General features: G+C 49.5%; 1 protein-coding gene across 2 annotated transcripts in view; it reads left to right on the top strand.

Moving 5' to 3' along the window:
- The window catches only part of ZNF706 (zinc finger protein 706), a 36,152-nt gene extending 17,213 nt beyond the window's left edge, over positions 1–18,939 (top strand). The window contains exon 4 of one of the 2 annotated variants that reach the window (XM_080609856.1): positions 14,867–18,939. The gene's annotated coding sequence lies outside the window, so the exon portion shown is untranslated. Of the gene's footprint in view, positions 1–12,354; positions 12,374–14,866 lie in introns of those variants that run through there. The other variant, XM_080609857.1, reaches the window with a different exon arrangement.
- The last annotated feature ends 3,784 nt before the right edge of the window (positions 18,940–22,723 follow it).

The raw sequence follows: 22,723 nt of genomic DNA, 5'->3' as shown, positions 1-22,723 counted from the left end.
CCCATTTAAATCTGTGTTAAACCAATTCATCAGTGGCATGATTAAAATCTTTGGGACAAATCCTCCTTGTCCTCTTCATGTAAGCTGTGCTTTTGAGAGCAAAGGGATGAGTGAGAACAGCATTCGGTCCATACATTAATAATGTATATCCTTTGACAGACAGGGAATGGGATGGCAGAACAAATGAAAGCACCCTGGGGTAAGAGGAAGAAAGCCTCAGCTTGCTGCTACAAACTTCATAGGCATAAAAGTACATTTTGTTTCACTATTAAATAAGGAGATTTGGGATATAATGCTGTCTCCTTCTGCAGCCCTTCCATTTTCTGCTCATGGCAAAGAGGATAAAACTGTCCGCAGCTGTAATTGTTCCATCCAGTGCTCACATGCCCGGGAGAATTAATCATGATCCGCAAAATCCACTCCTCTTAACCACAAAGCAGCACGTTTTGTACAGTAAATATCTACTGACCTGTGAGTCCAAGTACACCAAAGACTGTCCAACATGTCCCAGCACTGCACCCTGTGAAGCTGACGGCTTCACATCTGGGATAGCTCGTGGCAGACATCAGAACCTCCTAATTTCACCTAGATTCTTCCTGGTCGGAAAGGCATTGCTGTCCGTCTGGTAATGAAGCTGTTTGGGAATGGATCCCGGGAGATGAGCCACAGTCTGATGCGAGCAGCCCCAAACCCCATGGCTGCAGCATGGGCAAGGTGGGCGCCTCCGGCTGGGTCTGTGCTGACCGCGAGTGGATGGAGCCAGCATCCATCTTCTATGGCTTCATCTCCACATTATGTCTTGGGGGGGTTAATGTTCATTTGGATTAACTGCTTTCCTTCGCTTCTGGGTTGTTTATTTGTTTTGCAAAAGGAATTCTAGACAGACATTGTCTTGTGAGTTCAGTAATAGCAAGGAAACAAAGCAAATTCCAGGAACAAATTACCTCAAATTTTGCACAGTGTAATAACACCGCACTTACACCCTCCTGCCAGCCATCTGATAGTGATTGTTGTAGTTAAAATGAATTCATAGTGCTCCTGTCTAGCTTCCACCAAGCAACTCTTTTCATTTGTTACAGGGCTGTTTCTCCGAATGATTTTTGTGATCTTACTGTATCTGGTATTTTTCATGCCTCCAGAGCAAAGCCAGAAACTCCTGCATCAGTGCTGAAGGTAGGCAGGGAGGGTGAGTCAGCTTTTCAACTCCAATCATAAAATTAAGCCTCAGTAACCAACAAATTGCTGCCAATCAGGGTAAGAACCTTGCCTTTTCCTTGGTCTCAGGCACCTGTTTTCTAGTGTGATATGACTATGACACTAAAATGTATTAAAAGAAGCTTGTTTGGATGCTTCACTGCCCGAAAGCAGGACAATGTCCTTCCACCTGGGCTCCCTTTCTGCAGAGCAGCCAAGCAGACCTGTGCACAGCTGCATTTCCTCCCCATCTTGCACTCACCCATGGTCATTGATGGCACACGTGCCCGAGGCCGGCCCGCGGGAATGCCCACAGCCCTCGGACCACATGGGTGGAGTGGGGTTTCTACAGCCAGCACTCAGACCCAGAGGGATGAGGGAGGGCTGTGACCTGTGTGGGGCAGGGGTGCCACTGCTCAGAGACAGGGGAGGTCCTTGGAGAGGTGGGCGCTGAGAGGGTGGTGAAACGCAACAGCCCATCTGGTTAGGGGTGAATGTGTAATGTCATAAATTCTTTATGATATGTAAAGGGCCACTGAGGAACAAAATAAATGTGTAATCATTACGTGCACTGGTTCCCATCCTGCCATTTGAAAAGGGAAGTGTCCAGGTTGAGCTCCTTCTCTGGGCAAATGAGAGAAGATACATCCTGGAAAGGCACTGCTTCCCACCCAAGGCGGGTTCAGAAGGGGTGCAGGAAATGAGATGTTTCCTCATGGGGCTTCAGTCATTGATTATAATTAGTTCAGAAAAGACACGACTTTTAGGAAGTCAATGTACATGAGGGCAGTCCCGCTCCTGAACTCTGAGTGGCTTTAGAGCATGACCCGAACTCCTGGTTTCCATGTACAAGCAGGTGAACTTCAGTTTAAAAATATGATTAATTTAAAAATGTTATTTCTCTTGCTAAAATCTTCAAACCTGCTCAGCTCTCTGGCTGAAGCTTTCCCAAAGCTCTTGTGCCAGCGAAGCTGCTGTTCAGCAGAAGCAGAGGGGTATCATGTCTGCAATCCCAGTGGTAGGCATCACCCAGGGGAGCTGACACCAGCCAGCTACTGATGACTGAGGTGTGCTCAGGCCATCCTCAGGACAGTGCTGCCTCTTGCATGTCCATGTGGAATGGTGTCTGGCCACACAGCCCTGACCCTGAAGTTTGAGGAGCTGATGCTGGCTGGCAGGAGACGGCGAAGAAAGCAGAGAGGGAGAAACCAGCAGTGAGAACCAGGGATGGTAGGTGAGGAGAGGGATGATTGGTCTAGAGAAGAGCAGGGGAATGGGGACAGGTCAAATAACAAGGGACTGGTGTGAGTGGGGGCTGAGGCAGACGGGGTGCTCTGGGGGATGGGCAAGAGCAGGACTTGGTACCCCCTGGGGGTGTCCCCTCCCAAGCAAAAGGCAGAGTCCAGGAATCCTTGTGAAGCTGGGTGCCCGTGGCAGTGGGGGGTGCTGGGGCCAGCGGCTGGGCACTGTTCATGCTCACGTGTCCTCAGCGAGTACCAGGGGTTTGCTGGGTTCGCTGTTTGGTGGTGGAGGGGTTAATTCCATGTAGGAAACCGTGTGGGAAGGTAGCAATGCCTGACGCCCACAGCTGGGAAACACCACCTACACAGACCTAAATTCAGCCTCTGGAAACCAGTTACTGTGATACAGTCTCTAAGGGCAGCCCTACAGGCATCCTTCCCAGCAGCTACACAGGGCCCAGGCACCCTTGCCGTGCTCTGGTGGCAAGAGAAGATGCAATACACCCCGCAGAGGCACACATCCCCTAGCTCAAGAAAGGAGACAACCCCATTCTTTCATCGTTCATCTTTTCTTCATTAGAACCTGATTTAAGTTTGAGCCTGATGAGATCAGAAGAGAAGGTGAGGATGTGTAAAGAATGATGGTGGGAAGCTGCAGATCCCGGGAGGAGGGAAAGTCTCATGGTTTTTCTTGCCTGATTTGGGATAGACTATAATGTTGAGGCCCTGCAAGCTTCATACATTCTGTTGGGCCCAGTAATACTACCAGGGGTGTCAATCTGGGGACATTCAGACATTTAGGGACTGTAGTGATAGGACAAGGGGTAACGGGTTAAAACTTAAACAGGGGAAGTTTAGATTGGATATAAGGAAGAAATTCTTTACTGAGAGGGTGGTGAGGCACTGGAATGGGTTGCCCAGGGAGGTTGTGAATGCTCCATCCTTGGCGGTGTTCAAGGCCAGGTTGGATGAGGCCTTGGGTGACATGGTTTAGTGTGGGGTGTCCCTGCCCATGGCAGGGGGGTTGGAACTAGATGATCTTAAGGTCCTTTCCAACCCTGACTATTCTATGATTCAGCCCTGGAAAATACTGAAGCCTTGTATTTATCCTGAAAGCACTTTGTTCAATGCCCAAGAGCAGCTGTCAGGGAATGGAAAGGATGCAGGGAGGCTTTATTGACCAAACCGGGGTGGGAACATGCCATCAGCAGGGCAGTGACAGCAGCCACCAAACCTACACTTTCCACTTTCTAGCTCAAAAGCGGATAGTGACTTGCTCTCTCCCCTCATGTGTGGTACCACCAGGACATTGTCCATCAAAAGGGGAAGGCACAAAGCCTCTGCAGTTGCTGATGGTTCTCCCTGCTCTGCTCACCAGCTCAGCAGCAGAGCTCCTCTCAGCTTTGGTGATGGCTAGTGCCTAACCCAGGATTATGCCCATGGGGATTTAAACGAGGGGAGCTCCCCTGAATCAGAGACCCCATTTGCTGGTATATAAATCAGGAAGTCATGACCAGCAGATCACCAACTTCTCCTGCAGGGCTTTGGGTAGCAGACTACCAGCAATGAGCCTTGGGAGCTGTGTGTAAAACATTTTTTTCCAGCAAAGGGCTAGTGCTGGTTTACGATTGAGCTCCTTGCAAAGCAGGAAAAGCAGATTTGGCCATAAGGTGTGACAAACTGCTGGAGTGTCTGAAAAATGAAACCAAAAGGTGCTAGAGAGTTGTGAGATGCTTGAAAATGAAACTTCACAATTTTGGGTATTTGAAGTTATGAATTGGCTCCTAATTCCCACACTAGCAGCTCCCCTGCCTTGGGCTTGTGTAGTTCGTATGTTCTAGCTGACAATTAGAGGCAGCAAATAAATGAGCTTGTGTCCTGGCCCCTGGCAGACCAACCCCAAAGTGTTCGTGTCGGGATCAAGGGCTGATGTCTACTTCCATACTAGACAGGAGAGGTGGATAGACCAGCTGGTCCTTCTGAACTGACAGCAGAATTTGGGCCTTCTCTGGGAGATGATCACAGTCCTCAAAAGAGGAGAATGGTTTTGACCAGAAACCACTCGGTGCCTTCCCTGGTAACTCTGCTCCTTCACCCAGCCAAAGGTGCAGGGGAGGGGATGCTCTCCTCCACAGCTCCTGTGGGCTGCACTGCTCCCTGCAGTCACCTGAGAGCTCCCAGTGCTTGCTGTGCTGTGGAGGGGTGCTTGTGCTCCCCACACAGTTGATGGGAGTGGGGGACCCCGTGCCCATGGCTGATTCACCCCTGTCTCAGCTGAGTTTGTTCCTGGGTTAATGTTTGCTTTAGTGATGCTGGATGTATTATATTTTCAGAAGATTAATCATCAGGGTGCCAAGAGCTTTGTGCTCTTTACTACTAACTAAAGCTAAATAAACAGAGAGTTCCTTTTCTGGACCTCACAGCTCTAAGATTTGGCCAAATTTCCCAAGTGTCACTGTGCTGCGTTCAATGGCATTATGCTGTCTGGCATTTTGGCATCCTTCCTTATCCTTCTTTCTTCCCAGATCTCTTCTCTGCTGAGAAAACCCTCATAACCCCACTCCCTCAGGCAAATGTACCTTTTTATCCATAACCTGATTAGTTTTTATTCATTCTCCTCTCCTCCTTGCACAGCTCCTGGGCCAGGGATCCTCTCTGAGCTGCCCCAAGTCTCTCCAGAGCTGTGCTGCCTTTCTCCCTTTCCCTCAGTGCCTCAAGTGCCCAGGAAATCCCCCTTAATAAGGGCATGCCCAAATCACTCCTCCTTTTCCTTCTAAAATCCATGGGGGACCTCACCTACTGTGTACAGCACAGAGCCAAACCTGCAGGGCAAACTAACCACCAGCTGCTGTGCTGCCAACCAGAGCCTGGATTAAGGCAGGGCTTTCCCTCCTGCATCCCCTTCTTTCACAACTTGCCTTTGCCTCAGAGCCCGTTTCACATGGCCCTGGCTCAGACTCCAGAGAAACACAGCTCTGAAGTGGCATCCATGGCACACACCACTGTTTTGGAATAAGGCGCTTCATTTTGGCTGATGTCCCACAATATTCCCCATCTTTGTACAGAGCTGGAGCTCCTGCGCTGCGTGATGTGCTGGAAGGCAATGGGGTTTGGGGCATCAGCATCGAACAGGGGGTTGATGAAAACACCCCTGTTTCATGGTGAAAACTCTGCTGGATGCTGTGATTTGCACTGTGATGAATATGGACTGGACGCTGCAAATAGGGCACTTCAGAACCAAGGCAGTAAGGAAGAGGAAGCTGAAATTACCCCTTTATCCTTTGATTTCATCCCTTAGAGCTTTCACATATGCCACTCTGGAGCTTGTGGAGCTGTTGCTGCTGGAGCATTGGGGCAGGACCCCGGGATGCTGGTCCCCCTGCTATGGTGGAGAAACCTCACCATGGGCTCTCTTCTCCACACAGAAATAACAAAACCCCACTGACATTCACCTTCCTTCTGTATTCCTGGGTCATGGTGAACCTAGTGTTGTACTGGCAGAGCAACCAGTAATACATAATGCTGTATGAATAGCTACCAAAAGACCAAGAAAAAGCCAGCAGTGGTTGGTTAGATGTGTCAGGAGTGACACAGCCAGAGCTGCTCCTGCCTTGGAGCAGCCTGATAAGCTGTAAGGTATTTCCAAGACTCTCCCAGCTCTGTTTTCTGTGGTTTCCATGAGTCACTCCCTCCTGTAATTGTCCCATCCACACTTTGGAGCTCTGTCTGTGGCTGGGACTCATCCTTCCTGCACAGGCAGCTCCTCAAACAGCAGTTCCTCTGGCTTAATTGGTCTGTGAGGTGCTGGCAGGAGGTGCTGTCTTGCTGGAAGCTCCTAAGAACTGTCCTGGGTCTGCTGCTGGCCTCCTGGAGCACAAATCCAGGCTCAGGGAGATGTGCAGTGCATCTTTTACTGAAAAGCATGTTCTCAGGATGGGCAGCAGCAGTTTAGTGCACGCTCTTTTAATAACTACCTGCAGAAGGAAATGTAGCTTCGGGCGAAAGGGCAGCATCGGCTTGTCGCAGTCACAGGCTTTGATTGGCAGGCAAAGATAATGGCACCGGGCTGCTGCATAATCAGATGCTGAGGCAGAGCATCTTTCACCTCCGCAGCGAGGGTGTAGGCTGCGATCCAGCCATTCCCTCAGCCAGCCGAGCCTGGGGATTACTCAGAGCACAATGGCCTCAGCCCAAAAGCAGCACAGATCACTGCAGAGAGCCGGCATGAGCCAGCACTCACGCCCAACAGTGACCAGTGGCACGCTCCAGGAAAGCAGCTTCATTCTCTTTGCATCCTGCATGCAAAGGAGCCAAAAACACACCTGCACCACGTGCTTGACAGCCACAGCATCACTTCTGAGGGCTGCCAAGCTGATAACAGCAGCAAACCCCAAATAACCCATGCACACTGGAGTTCAGCTCCCAGCAGAAGTGCTGCTGAGGTGCTTGCTGTTCTCACGTGATTTATCACAAGGTGTCTCCTCTATCCCTGTATTTCTGCAAAGCAAACACCTGCTTCCTTCACTCTCACATCTCACATCTAATACATAGTTTTCTAACAAGATTATTTTCATGTTGTCTTAGGAAGGCCTGTATATCCAGCCTTGGTCTACTGTAGCAGTTCTTCCTAACCTCACTTACTGGAGCTGCTTGTATAGCATGCCCAGGGTTTCAGCAATATTAAGGCTTGTACAAATTTGCTTTGCCAATGAACTTGCATAGCAGTAATTAAAGAAACCAAGGGTGCATGAAGTGGAGCAGAGGCAGCTTGGCTTGGGCTGTTTGCCACAGTCTATTGCAAACAGCTCCTCAGAGCATCTCTGCCAGCAAGGCACAAGGCCAGAAAGCAGGGAGTCCTCCAGACCTGCCTAGCTGTTAGGCTTCACCATCCCGCTTGCTGCCCATAGCAATGTCTCTGATCAGATGATACCTCTTCCCTTCAGCTGAGCAATGTGCAGGCCATGGTGCCAGGCCCGCATGTGCCTTGGAAATGGGTAATCTGAGTTTTGTAACCCATGCGCAGTAAGTGCCTTTATGTAAGCAGGTGAGGTTGGTCACTCAGGGTCAGGCCACATGCAGCAGAGCCCACATGCTGACAGGAGCAGGGTGCACCCAGGAGATGTTTGTCCCAGCACTCCTCCTGTTTCCAGCCACTCAGAGCCAAGCCAGGTGAGTAAACCAGGCTGCAGATGGCTGACAAAATCTGTTCTTTTTCTTTTCCCTTGTGCAGGTTTCCCCTGAGCTGCGCTGTTGTGATTGTGCAAAAAATAGAGCAAGATATTTATTAACTCTCCAAGGAAGGAAGCTGGAAAAGCCAGCAGGAGCTGGCAACCCCCTTTAGCAACCCTGGCTGAAAGCAGGGCACTCCCCTGGGGCAGCAGCAGAGCCTGGGGCAGCTCACCCACCACCACGGGCAGGGGGGGATGAGTGCCCTGCTGACAGGACAAGCCACAGCCCTGCTGCAACCCCAAAATATGAGAGACCCTGAAGGGCCAAGGCCTGGCTGACAGTCCCACCAGCTGCCACAGAGGGCTGGAGCCAGGCAGGGATGGGTGTCCAAAACTCCATCATCACCCCAGTGCTGGAGGATGCAGTGTTTTCATCAGGCATTTGACCAACCTCTTCTTACAGCCGAGCAAAGATAAGGGGGTTTTAGTGCAGTGATGACCTCTGTTTCATGCAGCCCCTCCATGAAGCTGCCTCCTGGCAAGATGGCACGAAGTGTCCCCTCTGCTCTGGACGCGGGCTGATCTGTGGTGCTGCCAGGCTGCAGAGCTTCCCTTTCCATCAACCATCATCAGCGCTGCTGACAAAGCAGCTCTGGGGGCGTGTTGCTAAAGATACATGCCTGGGCACGAGGCATTTCTGCTGAGGCACCTTCAACACCCCTTGGCCGTCTGTCTGCTCCCTTGCCCTGCAAAAAGCACAGGCCAGGGCTAAAACAAGGCCAGGGACTCTCAGCCAGCTTCCTCTGACCTTCCCTGTTTCCAACGTTATGTTATGAATATTCTCAGAGCCTTTTCCATCCTTGTTTCGCACTGAGGTTTGACAGGATGGGGTTGTTGGAGAGCTGCAGCCCACACTTGAGCCAGCTCAACTCAGCTCAGAATTTGGAAATTGATATGGGGTCGAATTTTGTAGCAATTGCTCTATTGGATGCTGTGATAGAAATCAGGCTGTGCACTCAGCTGGCGAGTCCTTGCTTTGTTTTGTGCTGGATTTCTGAGATCAGCATTATCAGAGACTGCATTTACTCTCTTGCCTGATAATGGCAAAATGTGTATCACATTTTATATACTCAGGGCTCAGCTTTAGCCTTTGGTCATAGGCAGCACTTCCCAGAGAAGCAGCAGCCTCTGAGCAGCCCAGGGCAACACCGCTGCAGTCCAAGAGGGGACTCCAGCAGAGGAGAGCTGGAACAGCAAGAGAAGCCTTAACAGGGAAAATAAAGAAGCTATAGCACGGTTCCTGGTTATCACCCAAGCAATATTTGACTGGGGTACCAGAACTATCACACCTACCTCTGTAAGAAGGGCCACAGGCATTTTACTCCTGTGGAAACTGCCCATCACTCAAACCAGGAAAGCTCCACTGCGGTATCACAAGGTAGTGGAAAAAAGGCTTTAAACCCAGCAGAAGGTAGCCAAGCATCACCTCCTCGCTTTCTGGTTTGCTGAGACATCCCAAGGAAGAAATGGTTCAAAGACTGACAGGAGGGGCTTCAGCCCCATCAGACCAGGGGGGTGGGCCCAGGGGTGCTCAGTGCTGTCTGGTGGGGTGCATGTCTCCAGCCATGGGCACCACAGTGTGGCAGGGACGTGGCCCAAGGTGTGCTGGGAAGAGGCATGAAACCACTGCTCTGCTTTTGCACGACGTTTTGGTTTTAGCTATAAGCACAAAAATATTTAGAGGAATGGTAAATGCTCCATCTGGGACAGTGTTCAAGGACAGGCTGGGCAACATCAGCTAGAGCTTTGAGCAACGTGCTGTAGAGTGAGGTACCCCTGCCCGTGGCAGGGAGCTCAGAACTAGATGATCTTAGGTTCCTTTCCAACCCAACACATTCTATGACTCTATGATTCTGTGATGTGTGTTTACAGCTGACGGGTGAGCAGGACACTACATTGGGATCCCTGAGAACGCATCCCCTAGCTGAAGCACTTTGAAATCTTGTTCTGACCACCAACCTCTTGGCTGCAGAGCCAGCACTGCTGGCAGCAGGGCCAGGGGCTGGCAGCAGCACGGGCCAGTGTTCATCAGCATCCCCCCCGCTGCCAAAAAATACAGCCTACGAGCTTGCAGCGCTGCGGCTGCGGCGCCTGCACATGCTGGGGGAGCTGTACATTGTTTACTGTAAATGTCTCCATAGAAACTCCTTCTCTGGGGCTGAAGATGTGGATCTTGCTGCTGCGGTAAGCGCGCTTTCTGCCCCCGGCACACCTCCACGAGCAGCCTCATCAGTTCCCACAGCAGAACCGTTTGGCAGGAAATCAGACTAAGGCACCCCCCCATCCTCCTGAAACTGTGCGGAATTTAAAATGCTAAATTAACTAAATCATTTTAAATGGGCAAGCACTGTAATTACAAAGGGAGGCAAAGTATAAAGCTGCCTGTTCCAATGTTTTCAGGCTATAATTCTTGAAACCATCTAGTAAAATGGAGCAAGCTAAGAGCAGGCAAACTGCACCAACAGAGAACTACTCCAGACTCTAAAATGGGACTGTAAACACTCAGGAGTTTCGAAGGACTGGGCTCCTCCAAAGACAGAGATAAACTCAGAAACAGCTGAAATGGTTGAATTCTCAACCAGTCCTTGGGCAAACGCAGTGTCCCAACTGCTATGGAAGGCAGCAGTTACTGAGCTGATAAAAGCTGAGTGTGATAAAAGTGCCTTGCTGCCTCTTGGCTTGTGTTTGACCCAACCAACAGGCAAGAGAGTACATAAAGGAAAACAGATGAGAACTAACAGAATACCTAGAGCAGCAAAGCTTGTCGCTGAACTGAGAAGTAAGTTTTGGCCAATGGGCTGCACTGGAAAAGGTAAGATGAAATGTATGAGAGCAGGAAATTCGATGAGCAAGGCACAGCCTTGGGTGTCAGAGGGTGTTAGATGCTGCGGTATTACAATGGGATAATGGGAGAAAAATGCAAAAACTGAGGGTGGGAGAGGGAGCCAGCCGGCATCCCAGCTATTCAGGAAGCAGCAGGAGAAGGCACAGTCCACTTCTCCCTTGGAGTAGCTCCCTTAAAAGAAAGGAAAATAGTTATGGTCTGCATCACAGCTTCTTCCTCTCTTGCTGTCCCAGGGGCAGAACAAGCCTTGGGGACAGGCAGGGTCCCCAGGGCAAGGGGCAAAGCCAAAGAAGTATGTAACCCTCTTCCTTGGGTTACATGGCCAGGCAGCTGCCATGGCACTGTGCCTCACCATCCTCACACTTTGCAGGGGATTACATCTGAGAAACTGCTTTCCTGTGTTAGAACTTCATATTTCACTGTATGGAGAGAGAAAACCAGGGAGCTTGAACTGCAACAGCCCATAACAGTGCTGCACTGCTCTACCAGGCTGCACTGGCATGACAGCTTTAAAGATGCTACCACGTGGCAGCCCTGAAGTGACCTTTTAATTCTGCCTCCCTCTGTTTAATTACTTCTTTTTTTAATATCTCTGGATTGTATCTGCTCTGGAGCCTCAGTTGCGTCCTCTCCCCTTCCCATCCTTCTCCGCCTGTCCCCACCTCCCTCCAGCACTGGCTCGCCCCAGCTGGGATTTCCACATGCCCTGCATGCCTCCAGACCTCACTGGGGAGCCAGAGCTGCCCAGTGCAAGAGGTCACCCCACACAAGTGCTCAGTTAAAAATAAAGCAATAAGTAACAATAACAAGTTTTGGCCTTGCACCAGTGCCTGCTGTAGATCAGGAGCTTGCGTTTGCCGCAGCATGGAGCAGGAGCTGGCCCAGGACACAGGTCCTCCGCACCGAGCATCTCCGTCTGAGCCTGATAGCCATCTCGCACCATCCCCATCCTTCCACCTCAGCAGTTACCTCCACGGGACAAACCCAAATGCTCCTTGCCCAAGGGAATGTCAGCCCCTCACAGTGTTGTGTCCATGTAGGGATGCCAGGCAGAGGGAGCTGCAGCCCAGGCTCCTGCAAGCTGGAGGGAGAGCTAAAGTGGCACCCCTTCATCAACATCAAGTCACTCTCTGCTCCTCATGGTGCCGGGAGCATCACCAGAACAGCAGGGCCCTGTGTCCTGACACTCCTCAGGCATCAGGAACTAAGGTAGATCCAGCAGGATGTGTTGGGGCAATGGCAGATGCTGCTGTGAGCAGCTCAGTGGGTGTAGCAGACACCGACCCTTATTCTTGCCATGTCCCCATGTCCCTGCCAGCTTGGGGCAGGGGAGATGAGATAGGTGTGGCTGCTTTTAATGTGGCTTTTCGTGGTTATGGTGCTCTGGGGTTTCACCCTGATCAACACAGGCCTACAGGGCAGGAATTAAGCCTAGCTGGGCTTCATCTTCCTCTGCTGAAGGCTGTGTAGCAGCAGGCTTCCCCAGGCTGGTCCCTGGGCATGTCCAAATGTGAATCTCTGCATCCCCAGGAGGTGCCACCCGTGCCACCCCAGCTGTCCCGTGGGTCTCTGTAGAGCCAGCCCCGCAGAGACTGCTGCCTCCAGGAATAAGTTTCTCTTCTTCACGAGCCACATCAATGTTGACAGCATTACACATACCCTGTATTGCAAATACATTTATTTGTGGGCCCAGCCTCCCTCTCATCAGGTACTAATGAGGTTTTTGTATATAGCCACAGTGCTTTGTGTGGCAGATGGTGTTGGGTTAGATTTGAATTATTCCTGTTCTGCTGGTTTGTCTCTCAAATGTGCTAACTCATGTGCAACTCGGCTGTGCTTATTGCAGGAGCTTCATCAAGAACCCCCTCAAAACACACCTGCCTGAATGTTTGCTGGGAGCTGCATCTTTGCCTAGAATGGAGAGCAATGCCTTCTGCATACTGACTGCTCCTTGATAACTGAGGCACTTGGATAATACTGATTTTCATTTCTGCTTAAAATAAACAGGTTTTATTGTACCTTGTGATTCCCTTGCCTGGAAATCAGTGTCAGGGGTAGGCCACCAGCACCGTGCCCAGCTCTGGGACAGGGGCAATCAGCACATGTCCACTCCCTCTGCTGGCACGCACTGCATAGGCAGAGCACAAAACTGTAGGTCCTACAGAAACACACCATGATGCCTTGGTTTTGAGTTCAATATACATGCTAGGGAATTCCGACTCTTCTTTCTCTTTTGCCTTTAAAAAGAAAAGAAAACATCATCCTGCACCACCCTGCTTGAAGTGTGGCTGAAAAGCAGCTTTGCTTTGCTGCCCAATAGAAAACGCCCACAGCATGTGACAAAGCTGGCATGTCCATGGCAGCACTGTGGCTGCTCCTCACGGGCTTTGTCTCCGAATGCTGTGGCACTTAAATTTGGCACTGGGGAAAACTGTGAAGGAGGTGCCGGGCAGTGGCCAAGCGGGAGCACAGAGGGTAGGAAACCCCCGTGGCACTGGGGTGTTGGGCATGGTGCACCATGCCACAGGCTGCACCACGAGGGACAGGCTCCACAGGCAGCTGCCAACATCTGGGGCAGTGTGAGGGTGTAAGGGTGCCTGGTCCCACCATTGCAGGGATGCCATGTGTGCGCTGCCCCTTTGCCATCACAACAGCTCAGCACGAGCAGGCAAGGTCTGTGAGATGTGAGGAGGCACACTAGGGGCAAACAGGATCCAGTTGCCTTCTAGTCCAGTTTGACTCTCAAACCAGAGTAACCAGAAAGCAGTGCCTCTTTGCAGACATTACAGAAAGGGAGGGGGCAGGTTCCTAAGAGAAGATCCCTGTGTGGGGTTGTGGATGAACCCTTTTCCAGCCCTCAGCTCTGCCTGAGAGCAGGACTAATGTGGGGTGACCATGGTTCCTGGCTTTCCATCCCTCTGGGAGCAGCCAATCCTTGCTGGGGCTGACACGAGTGTGTTGTCTCGCAGGATGGAGGTGAGCAGTGAGCATGACCACTGTGAGGGACAACAGCTGATGGCTTGGGTCCTTCCAGCAGGCACCTCACCTTCCAGTGTGATCATTCCCACGTCCCGTTAGATGTCCGATGGTTCATCTCTCAGCAGATTGATTAAGCTGCTCGGTGCATTCATGGAATTCTTGTGGCAGAGTCCTTATTTTTCTTTGGTTACTGCTGCTCCCAACTTGGAGAATGACTTATTCAGTCTCACAGACCTCATCTTTCCCAGAGCTACTGCACATTATAATTAATTCATACTCAAATTGCAGTAACACAGGCATCGGCCTTGTCAATAGCATGTAAAAATAGCATTTTCCCAATCTAGAAAACAATCAAGATATCTGAACTCTAAGCTCTATTTTTTCAGGGCCTATTAAAACTGCTGTGAACTGGTGGGTACCCTTTAGGACTTGGGAACCCCTGTAGATAGGTCCCCCTCGGAAAGAGCTGTTGCTGTTGGAAACCTTGAGGCTACACTTTGCTTTTTATTTTGCTTCCAGCTTGAATACTGATGGTTAAATACGTGAGAATTTGAGAGCCTTGGCTCCCAAAGAGTGCTGCTATTCAGACAAGCACAGTGTGATGTGCAAAACACAGGTACAGATTCTTGGGAGATACAAGTCCCTCCAAAAATGCTTTAAATAGGCTGTCCCTTGCCATCCTGCCTCCCTCCCTGAGCCCTCCAGTAATGATCTGCCTTGTACAAACACCAGCCTTGCTCTTCAGGCTCCTGGGCCTGTGTTTCCCAGCTGAGCTGGCAAAAGTGATCAGCAGGTTTTGTGCAGGTCCCTGGGAAGCCAGAGCAGGAGCTCATTAAAATCCAAGCAACCAGAGTCCTCACAAACTATCACTCTAAGATGCTAACGCCTGTGCTAGGTTTGAAGTGGGGACCCAAGCACCCAGGGCCTCAGGACCACTGGTGATCACCCAAGTCCATCCCATCTCCTTTCCTCCATCCGCCTTTCATTTGAAATCTCTGTTTGGCTCCTGCCACCACAGCTCACAGTCACTTCAGGATAAGCATCTTATTTGTTGTCATGCATTCCAGGTTGTTCAGTCTGAGAGGGAAGACAAGCTTCTGCATCAAGAGATAGCTTCCTGCTAGGGTCACATGCCTTTCCAGGCAACTTTTCTTCTGTGAAGGGAACCAGAAATTCATCTGAAATTGCTTGACTTTGATTGCATAAGTCACCTCCACTTTAAAAACAAGCAAATATGCCCATTTAAAGGGAAACTTTTCCTGAAGACAGTCATAAAGCAGCCTATATAACTGGAACAAAGCAATGTACCTATGCTCCAGGGCCCTAGGTAGTCTCCCTGGTCACTCTATTTGTATTATAATTGGTCCATTATGTTTCAGTTTTTGCAGGCTGAGTAGCAAGATAAGAGGCACTCTCAATTGCATGTGGAGGTGAACTTCAGACACGCACCAAGCAATATCTCCATGGGAATTCTGCAGACTGCACAGCAACAGCCTTTGCCTCCCGCACGAGAGCCAGCCTGCTACCCAAAATGCTTCCTGCACCAGCACAGCCATGGAAACCAGGTGGGAAAGCACCAGAACAGGCCTGCAGGCTGTCCATGCTGTACAATACATGCCCAGAGAGAGTCGTAACGTGCAAAGCATAAAGGACGATCGTGAAAAGAATCTGCTGGCCCAAAACACGTGCTAGAACTTAATTAAAGCTAAACCCGATTCACAGGGCTGCATTAGCCAGCCTGTGCAGCTTAAATATATCTCATCACACTGCAGGCTTCACAGGAAGAAGTCAGGGGGCAATTTTCTTTACTCCTACACAGGCAAAGTCAGAAGGACCTGCAGTGAAAGCAGCTGCTCTTCTCCAGCGTAAGTATGGAGCAGATGAGCTCCATAAAACCAGCCTGGTATGGTCCCAGAGCTTGACCATTAGGCAATATTTCAATGCCCAGAGGTTTTTTTTCCATTCATGGGAGAAGCCAAGGCATGGGGTTGGGCAGCTGTGGTGCAGTGCTGTTTGCAGTGGCTGCTGGCACTGCTGCATCCCTGGCCATTGCAGGAGCCTGCAAGAGAGAGCTGCTTTGCTCTGTGCCCCAGCTCTCTCAGCTGCTATGGACCACTGCTCCTGCCTGCTTGTTCTCCTTCTCTGCCTTGCTTTTCCAGTAGCAGTCTCTCCCCTCTCCCAGTGGCATCTAACACCTTCCTTAGCTTATTTGAGAAAATCCTGCAGACCATATGGCTCTGTTTCTCCAAGTTAGCCTGCATGTTGAGAAAAGCCCTTATTCTTTTGCTATATGATATGGTATTTAATTGCTTCCCATCTAAGCTAAGTAAAGGCATCCTGTATAACTGCCAGCTTTAATCCCCCAAGGGATGGCTATAACATATTGCTGTGGTGCAGACATGGACCAAAGGCTGAAGTCCTTATCCAGGTACAGGCAGGGCTTTGATCCCAGCAAGAATTTTGCCCAAGCATCTTCTAAGAGTTTCATTGATCATTCCCAGTGAAGCTCCATAGGTATTCCACATCGGGATAAACCTAAATTGAAAACACAGGTAAAACCTGAGTATTGAGACTGAAGAGAAAATGGAACTGGGAAGGGAAATGCAAAAGAGGCCAGACAGTAATAAGTGCAGGCAGCTGTTGTCATGATGAATACCACATGCCTGTAATGAGATGGTCTTGAGGTCATTGCCTGTTCATGCTTTAATATAACAGTGGAGACAAGAGGAGGCTGAGCTTGAGGGCATCTGGAGGAGGTATGTTTTCTACTGTAGATCTACATGAGAACAGAGACAAAATTTCTTGTAATTCAAGCAATGACAAATAACTCGACCCCAGTGTGATTATGGAAAATGTATCTCACTCTATGCAAAGGCCAGGCTAGCACAGCGTGTTACACAACTTCTCGCTACGGAGCCAGACGCTCCAGGAGTTGAATTTGCCAATGCCCTGGAAAGCCAGTTTATGGGAATCTCACACCCAGTGTTGAGAGACATGAATAAGACTCTGGGCCTGAACTTTCATATTTAGTTTCACTATTGCCAGATCTGTTGCTGCAGTAGATTATTCGTTCTTGTAACTGGCCACCATCCAGCAACTCTGGGACACTGGATGGGGATGCAGGACCATTAAAGCAACATTGCTAATTATAGCCTGTGGTTAATGCTATGGCTTCCGAGTTACTTGTTTTAAACAACTGCTGAGAGCAAAAGCTATAGGTCTGGCTATGAGAGGCCCATGAAGCCATAAGCATCTCCTGTGGGAATCAGCTATGTAATTCAGAAAAAAGTGATTTTAAAGCAGCACAGCTGACCCAGGAGCCTTAGAGCTTCATATCATTCTAGGAACAGGCTCTGGGATAGACTGGGCCACTCTGGGGGAGCCTGTGCCCTTTTCAAGACTTTCTACTTGCTCTTAAGACTCATTTAAAGAAAAAAAATACATGAGGAAGCACGTTATGGTTACCTTTAAAGATACCTTTAAAAACACCATGAACAAACTCAGGAGTGCATCTGTGGTGCATATCAGCTTGTATAACAAGTGACCTGCCCAGTTCCCCTAGTGCTGATCAACACTACGTCCCTAGTTAATTATTTTACCACCCTATTAGCAGGTAAGGACAAGTGTTTTGACCTTGCTGTAACTGGTATTTTATTTCCTTCCTACAGCTTGATAGAGCTTGGGTCAAGATGTTGTCATCGAGGTCTGACTGTGGTACTGGGGGACAGGATGCTGGCTGGCATAACGCAGGAGCTGGTGCCCAAAACCACAGTCCAGTGCATACCTCAGCACACAGAGCTGGGTTTGCCCTTTGGCATGCAGGAGCTGGGCTGCTGCAGCAGCCTGTGTTAAGTTAGCAGTCATGCTTCAGGCTTTGGTTGGCAGCTCTAAGGAATTAAATCACTTAAATTTTCCAGTGAAATTATCCATTGCTGGTGATATCAGGAGCTAAGGTTACCAACACTGCATGCACATATGCATATACATGCACGTATTTTCCACCAGCCTTCCCCCTTTTACAGTGTTATATCACCTGTACAGTGAGGGAGAACTGCATGGGACATGCATGCCTGACCTCTAGCAGGCATGCACGAGACACCAAGGTGTTAGTTGCAGTTTGACAATTCTCTTGAGGTTAATTAACCATAGAAAAATAGAATGGTTTGGGTTGGAAGGGACCTTAAAGATCATCCGGTTCCAACCCCCCTGTCATGGGCAGGGACACCTTCCACTAGACCAGGTTGCTCAAAGCTCCATCCAGCCTTGTCTTGAACACTGCCAGGGATGGGTCAGCCACAGCTTCCCTGGGCAGCCTGTTCCAATGTCTCAGCACTCTCACAGGGAAGAATTTTTTCCAAATATCCAATCTAAATCTACCCTCTGTCAGTTTAAGGCCACCCCGCTTTGTCCTATCATTACATGCCCTTGTAAAAAGTTCCTCTCCAGATTTCTTCTAGGTCCCCTTTAGGCACTGGAAGCTGCTTATAAGGTCTCCCTGAAGCCTTTTCTTCACCAGGCTGAACAAGCCCAGCTCTCTCAGCCTGTCTCCATGGCAGAGGTGCTCCAGCCCTCTGAGCATCTTCGTGGCCTCCTCTGGGCTCACTCCAACAAGTCCACATCCCTCTTGTATTGAGGACACCAGAACTGCACACAATACCCCAGGTGGGGTCTCACAAGAGCAGAGTAGAGGGGCAGGATCACCTCCTTCAACTTCCTTCAAAAGGGCAGGTCACGCTCCTTTTTGATGCAGCACAGCACATGGTTGTCTTTCTGGGCTGCATGTGCACACTGCAGCTCACGTTGACGTTTTTGTCAACCAACGCCCCCAAGTCCTTCTCCTCAGGGCTGCTCTCAATCCAGTCTTCCTTAATTCCCTCTCTTAATTCTGTATAGTCCCAATGGGCTTTGTTTTAATAATAATAAAAAGTTTTTCTTATTAAACTACAGATCTTGAACTGTAGTTGTGCTTATTTTCTTCTTTTGCCTCTAACACTTCTGCAGCTTAATGCTTCCAGTGTTCTTTCTCCCCCTCTGTTCCCTAGTGACTCATCTAGGCAGGTGTTTTCTAACCATCCTGTGCAGCCTCTTAAGAGAGAATGTTCTTTCCAGGTACCAGCTGAAAAGTGCCACTGCTCAGAATAGAGCAGTAAGGCAATATGTCAGTCTGGAATGAGTAATTCAGCTCTTTGCATAGCAGGGGTTGGTTTTATTGTAACAAAAAAGGGGCGTAAAAAAAAACCCTTAAAGGCAGGATACCTTCACAGCAAACTGTACATACCCCCATTTAATTCACTCTTCAGGTGGAGTCACAAGCAGCTCTTAGTATTCAGTGGTCTACAGCAATAAAACAATAAATGTCTTAACTCGTGTGTCATTCTGCCTGTCCTTAATATCCATGGGAAATTATTTTAAGGAAACAGGTTCTTCCTGGAAAGAAAAAAGAGTATGAAATTTGAAACGCCATTTCCCCATGGTTAAGACCACATTTGGGGTCATTTCCTCAAATGTCCACACGGATGAGGAGTTTAACCTCCTGCCTTTACACGTGGTACTAAAACAGGATCTCAAGCGCTTTGTTTTCTGACGTCCTGGTCGTGTGTCAGCACTGCCTGTCAGTGCCACCCACAGCACCAGCCTCAGGGAGGACTCCTGAGGACTTCACCTTAGGTTTGGATATTATTTTATGTAGGACATAATCCAAAGTAGCCTGATCCCAATTATTTCATGCTAACATAGAACAAGAAGGTCCAGGCCAGCCTCGAGTCCAGACTCACTTATCTCTGCTCAGGCAGAAAAGGTACTACTAAGCCATGAGGTTTTCTTGCATGTGTAAATTCTGAAGGTGAACAACCACCAGTGCTGAGGGTGGTCCCAGCCAAACAGTGGAGCTCATACTTCCGGTTTATGGCACATCAGTCAGGATGACCTACATGCTGAAAGCACTTGTATTATTTGCCTGTCCATGCAGTGCTGTCTTGCTTATTTTATTTCTTCATTATGGTGAAAGATTGCAATGGCTTCCTAAGTAAAGAAAATTATATCTCTTATTTCCTCCTGGCATTCAGAATGAAGGAAATGTTCTCATAGTTTTTAAATTACAGTGTCCAAACCCTAAATTAAGACTATCCAAGGATGTTCCCAGTGTGGTGAAGGAAGGCTCTGCAAAAGCAGTAATCCTACCTCACCTAACCAGCTGGACTCTGTCCATTCAGTTGTGGCCTGTCTTAAATTCCAGGCAATATGTTTGTCATCCTAATAAACATCATGCTTTCTGGGAGAAATTACTTCAGCTCTCTGAAGATGCATGAGAGCCATGAAAAACTTGGATACATCTCTCTTTAGAGCTCTGAAAAGAGGGAAAGTTTCCAGCTCCCTGACTAGCAGCTCCCTCACTGAGATGAGATTTGGCAGTTTCTGCTCCTCTTTCTGACAAGAAACAGTCAAGTAGGATCCAGCCTCCTTCTGCTTGTGCAGCAGAGCAGTTCACGCACTCACACACATGCACACTTGCATGCTCAGGCATGGCTTCCCTTCCCCTAGCTCCTCCTGGCACCTTCCTCATCCATAGCAAACAAAGTGAACAACTGCTGCTGCTGTAGCCAAAATAAAGCAAGAGCATGGAGAGGGGAGGAGCAGCAATAATGAGAGCACAGCAAACCCATGAAATCAGGCGAGGCCTGATCAGATGAACCTCTCCAGCCCTCAGCACAGCAGCGTGCCTGCGCTGGGGCTCAGCGGATGTGCCACAGGGAGACACAAAACCTCACCCTGGAGCAGCACAGCCCTGAGAGGGACGTTGGGTTTGCCATGCCTGGCCACCACCAATAAAACACTTCCCATCTTTGGCCATGTTACCCCAAAGCCACTACATCAGTGATGGTTTCTGTGCCGCGCCCGGTTGGCCGGACCCATGGTCACCTGCACACCACAGCCCAGCTCTGTAGGGTGGCCAAGGCCCTGCGAGTCAGCCGTGGCTTCCAGATTTCTCATGGTTAGCCTCTATTAACCTGTCCTATAACTGCCTGTTCCTACTTGGATGGAAAAAACACTTGGCTTGAACGGGCCCACACACCTCAGTGAGCCTCAGCCTTTCTGCATGAGTATGTTTCACCTGGAAATGGGCTGTGGCACATATTTTTGGTCAGAAGGAGCTTGATGCCAGAGTGCAGGCAGGGCCAATGGCTGAGGCAGGCCAGGAGTGGGGCACCAAGGCAGGACAGTCCACACACCCCACATGAGGAGAGCAGGGCAGGGCCCTCAACTCCTCTTCTTCATCTCCTTCTGAACTTCTGAACTTCTCTTTGTTACTAGCACACTTCTTCCTACCCTTTACGCCCTAGCTAATTTTACCTCCAGAGAGACTTTGACCTTCCTGATTCTGTTCCTAGATCCCCAAGCAGTTCTTTTACACTCCTCATGTGCTGTCTGTCCTTGTTTTGACTCCTTTGCGTTCCCTTTTGGCAGTTTGGTTCACTGAGAAGCCCCTCGCTTGGGCAAGCAGGCCTTCTCCTGAAATTCCTGGTCTGGCTGCCCAAGAGAACCAGTTGTTCCTCAGCTCCCAGTGTTTGCTTTAAAAATTACCCAGCTTCTGGCCTCCTTTTTCTCTTCTAGCAGCTTCCAAGGCAACTCTTCCCAGCAATACCCTAAACAAGCCCAAATCTGCTCTCTTGAAGGAGAGTCCTGATTCTGCAGCCTGCCTGCTCAGTTTTCCTCCAGCGCCTGAAGCCAGTCTCCTCATGGTGAGGAGGTAGCCCCACGGTCTCAGCTGTCAGCTCACCATTAATGACATTTCTTTCCTACTGCCATTACTCATGGTGTTTAGGTGCACATCTGCATTAACATTGAGCATTTCAGTGCTAAGAGGTGCCTTTCCAGGCACTGCTCAATGCACACGCACAAGCAGTTGTGTAATGCTTTACGCCACCAGTGCACCAAGCAAAGCCTAAGCAATCAGAGGTGTAACATTAGCAACTCCTACAAAACGTTAGAGGTTGGGCAAGAAAACAAACCATAATTACAAAGGGTTTGAATAAAGGTGCTTCAACACTCCTCACCAGGGTTCCTGGTGGGATCAGTGCCTGGGGGCAGCAGCAGCTCTGCTCTCCCCCAAGTTTGAAGGGAAAATAAAGTCCCAGTGTATTTTCCTCAGTTTACTTCTCTGTCCCAGGAGGATCAGGCATTTCCATTAGTCTGGCCACTTTTTGCACTGTTCCTTTTGCTACCTGGTTGTCACATGCGGTCCTTGAGGACCTCACTCTGATGGCTTCTGCTATCAGATGGCTCCTGCTGGCAGAGGACTACTCTGACTGAGAAAACAGGGCCTGTATGGTCTTCTCTGACTGCTTTTTGAGTCAGCCCAACTCATACCTCCTCAACCTTCTTGCAAAGCAGAACAGACTGGAGACTGTGCACAACTGCAACATCCTCCCATAGGGCTGCATCGTCTTTGTTGTCTTCCCTGACAGGGATCACTATTGCTGTAAGTGCTTCCACCTGCTTTAATGCCAGAGTAAATCTGGGTCACAACTAACCTATTTCCTATTATGTAACTAGCTACACCCATGAATGAGAAATAAGTTGGGGTTTACCCAGACCTCCTGCCTAAGAGCTTGGCCTCAAACTGCTCTCACAGCTCTCCAGGAAGAGAGCTTCTGATGATGCCGTGCTCCAAGAGGCAGCTCCTGTCCCTGGCTCACAAGGTGCTGCTGTTGGAAACTCAACCTGCACTTAGAAACCAAGATTTGTAAACCTTTGCAATCAATTGACCTAAATATCTACTGCGTTTGCTAAGTCAGGTGACGAAGTTGAGGGCTGCAACCGACAACTGTTCACCCTGGAGACTAATAGCTGGGGACAGCATGTGTGGAAGTCCATGAGGCTGCCCCATGGCCATCCACTGCAGCATGAATGCAAAGAAATGGGAGGTGATGAGAGGTGTCAGAAAGACAAGCAGCCTTCTGCCTCCTGGGGAAGAGGTATCTCCTGGGACGATGGCACAGCCCAGGGCAAGGGGAGACAGCTTCTTTAGAGAAACCCGCTGAACTCCAGCAGTCAGGCTAGCTCCATGACCTGTCTGAGCACGAGGCTGTGTCTGCTTTTCTTTTTGCTATTAGACCAGTTATTGCTTGATTTCACCAAGTAAAATAGGAGTTTGAGAACACTGACTCTCCCTCAACTGGAAGAGTCAATAGCCCAGTCATCAGGGGACTCCTGTAGAATTTGGCATTCAAATCTTC

Source organism: Psittacula echo, assembly GCF_963264785.1.
Source record: "Psittacula echo genome assembly, chromosome: 2".
Lineage (NCBI taxonomy): Eukaryota > Metazoa > Chordata > Aves > Psittaciformes > Psittacidae > Psittacula > Psittacula echo.
The sequence above is the reverse complement of the archived record's forward strand: the minus strand, read 5'-3'. Positions and strand labels throughout refer to the sequence as shown.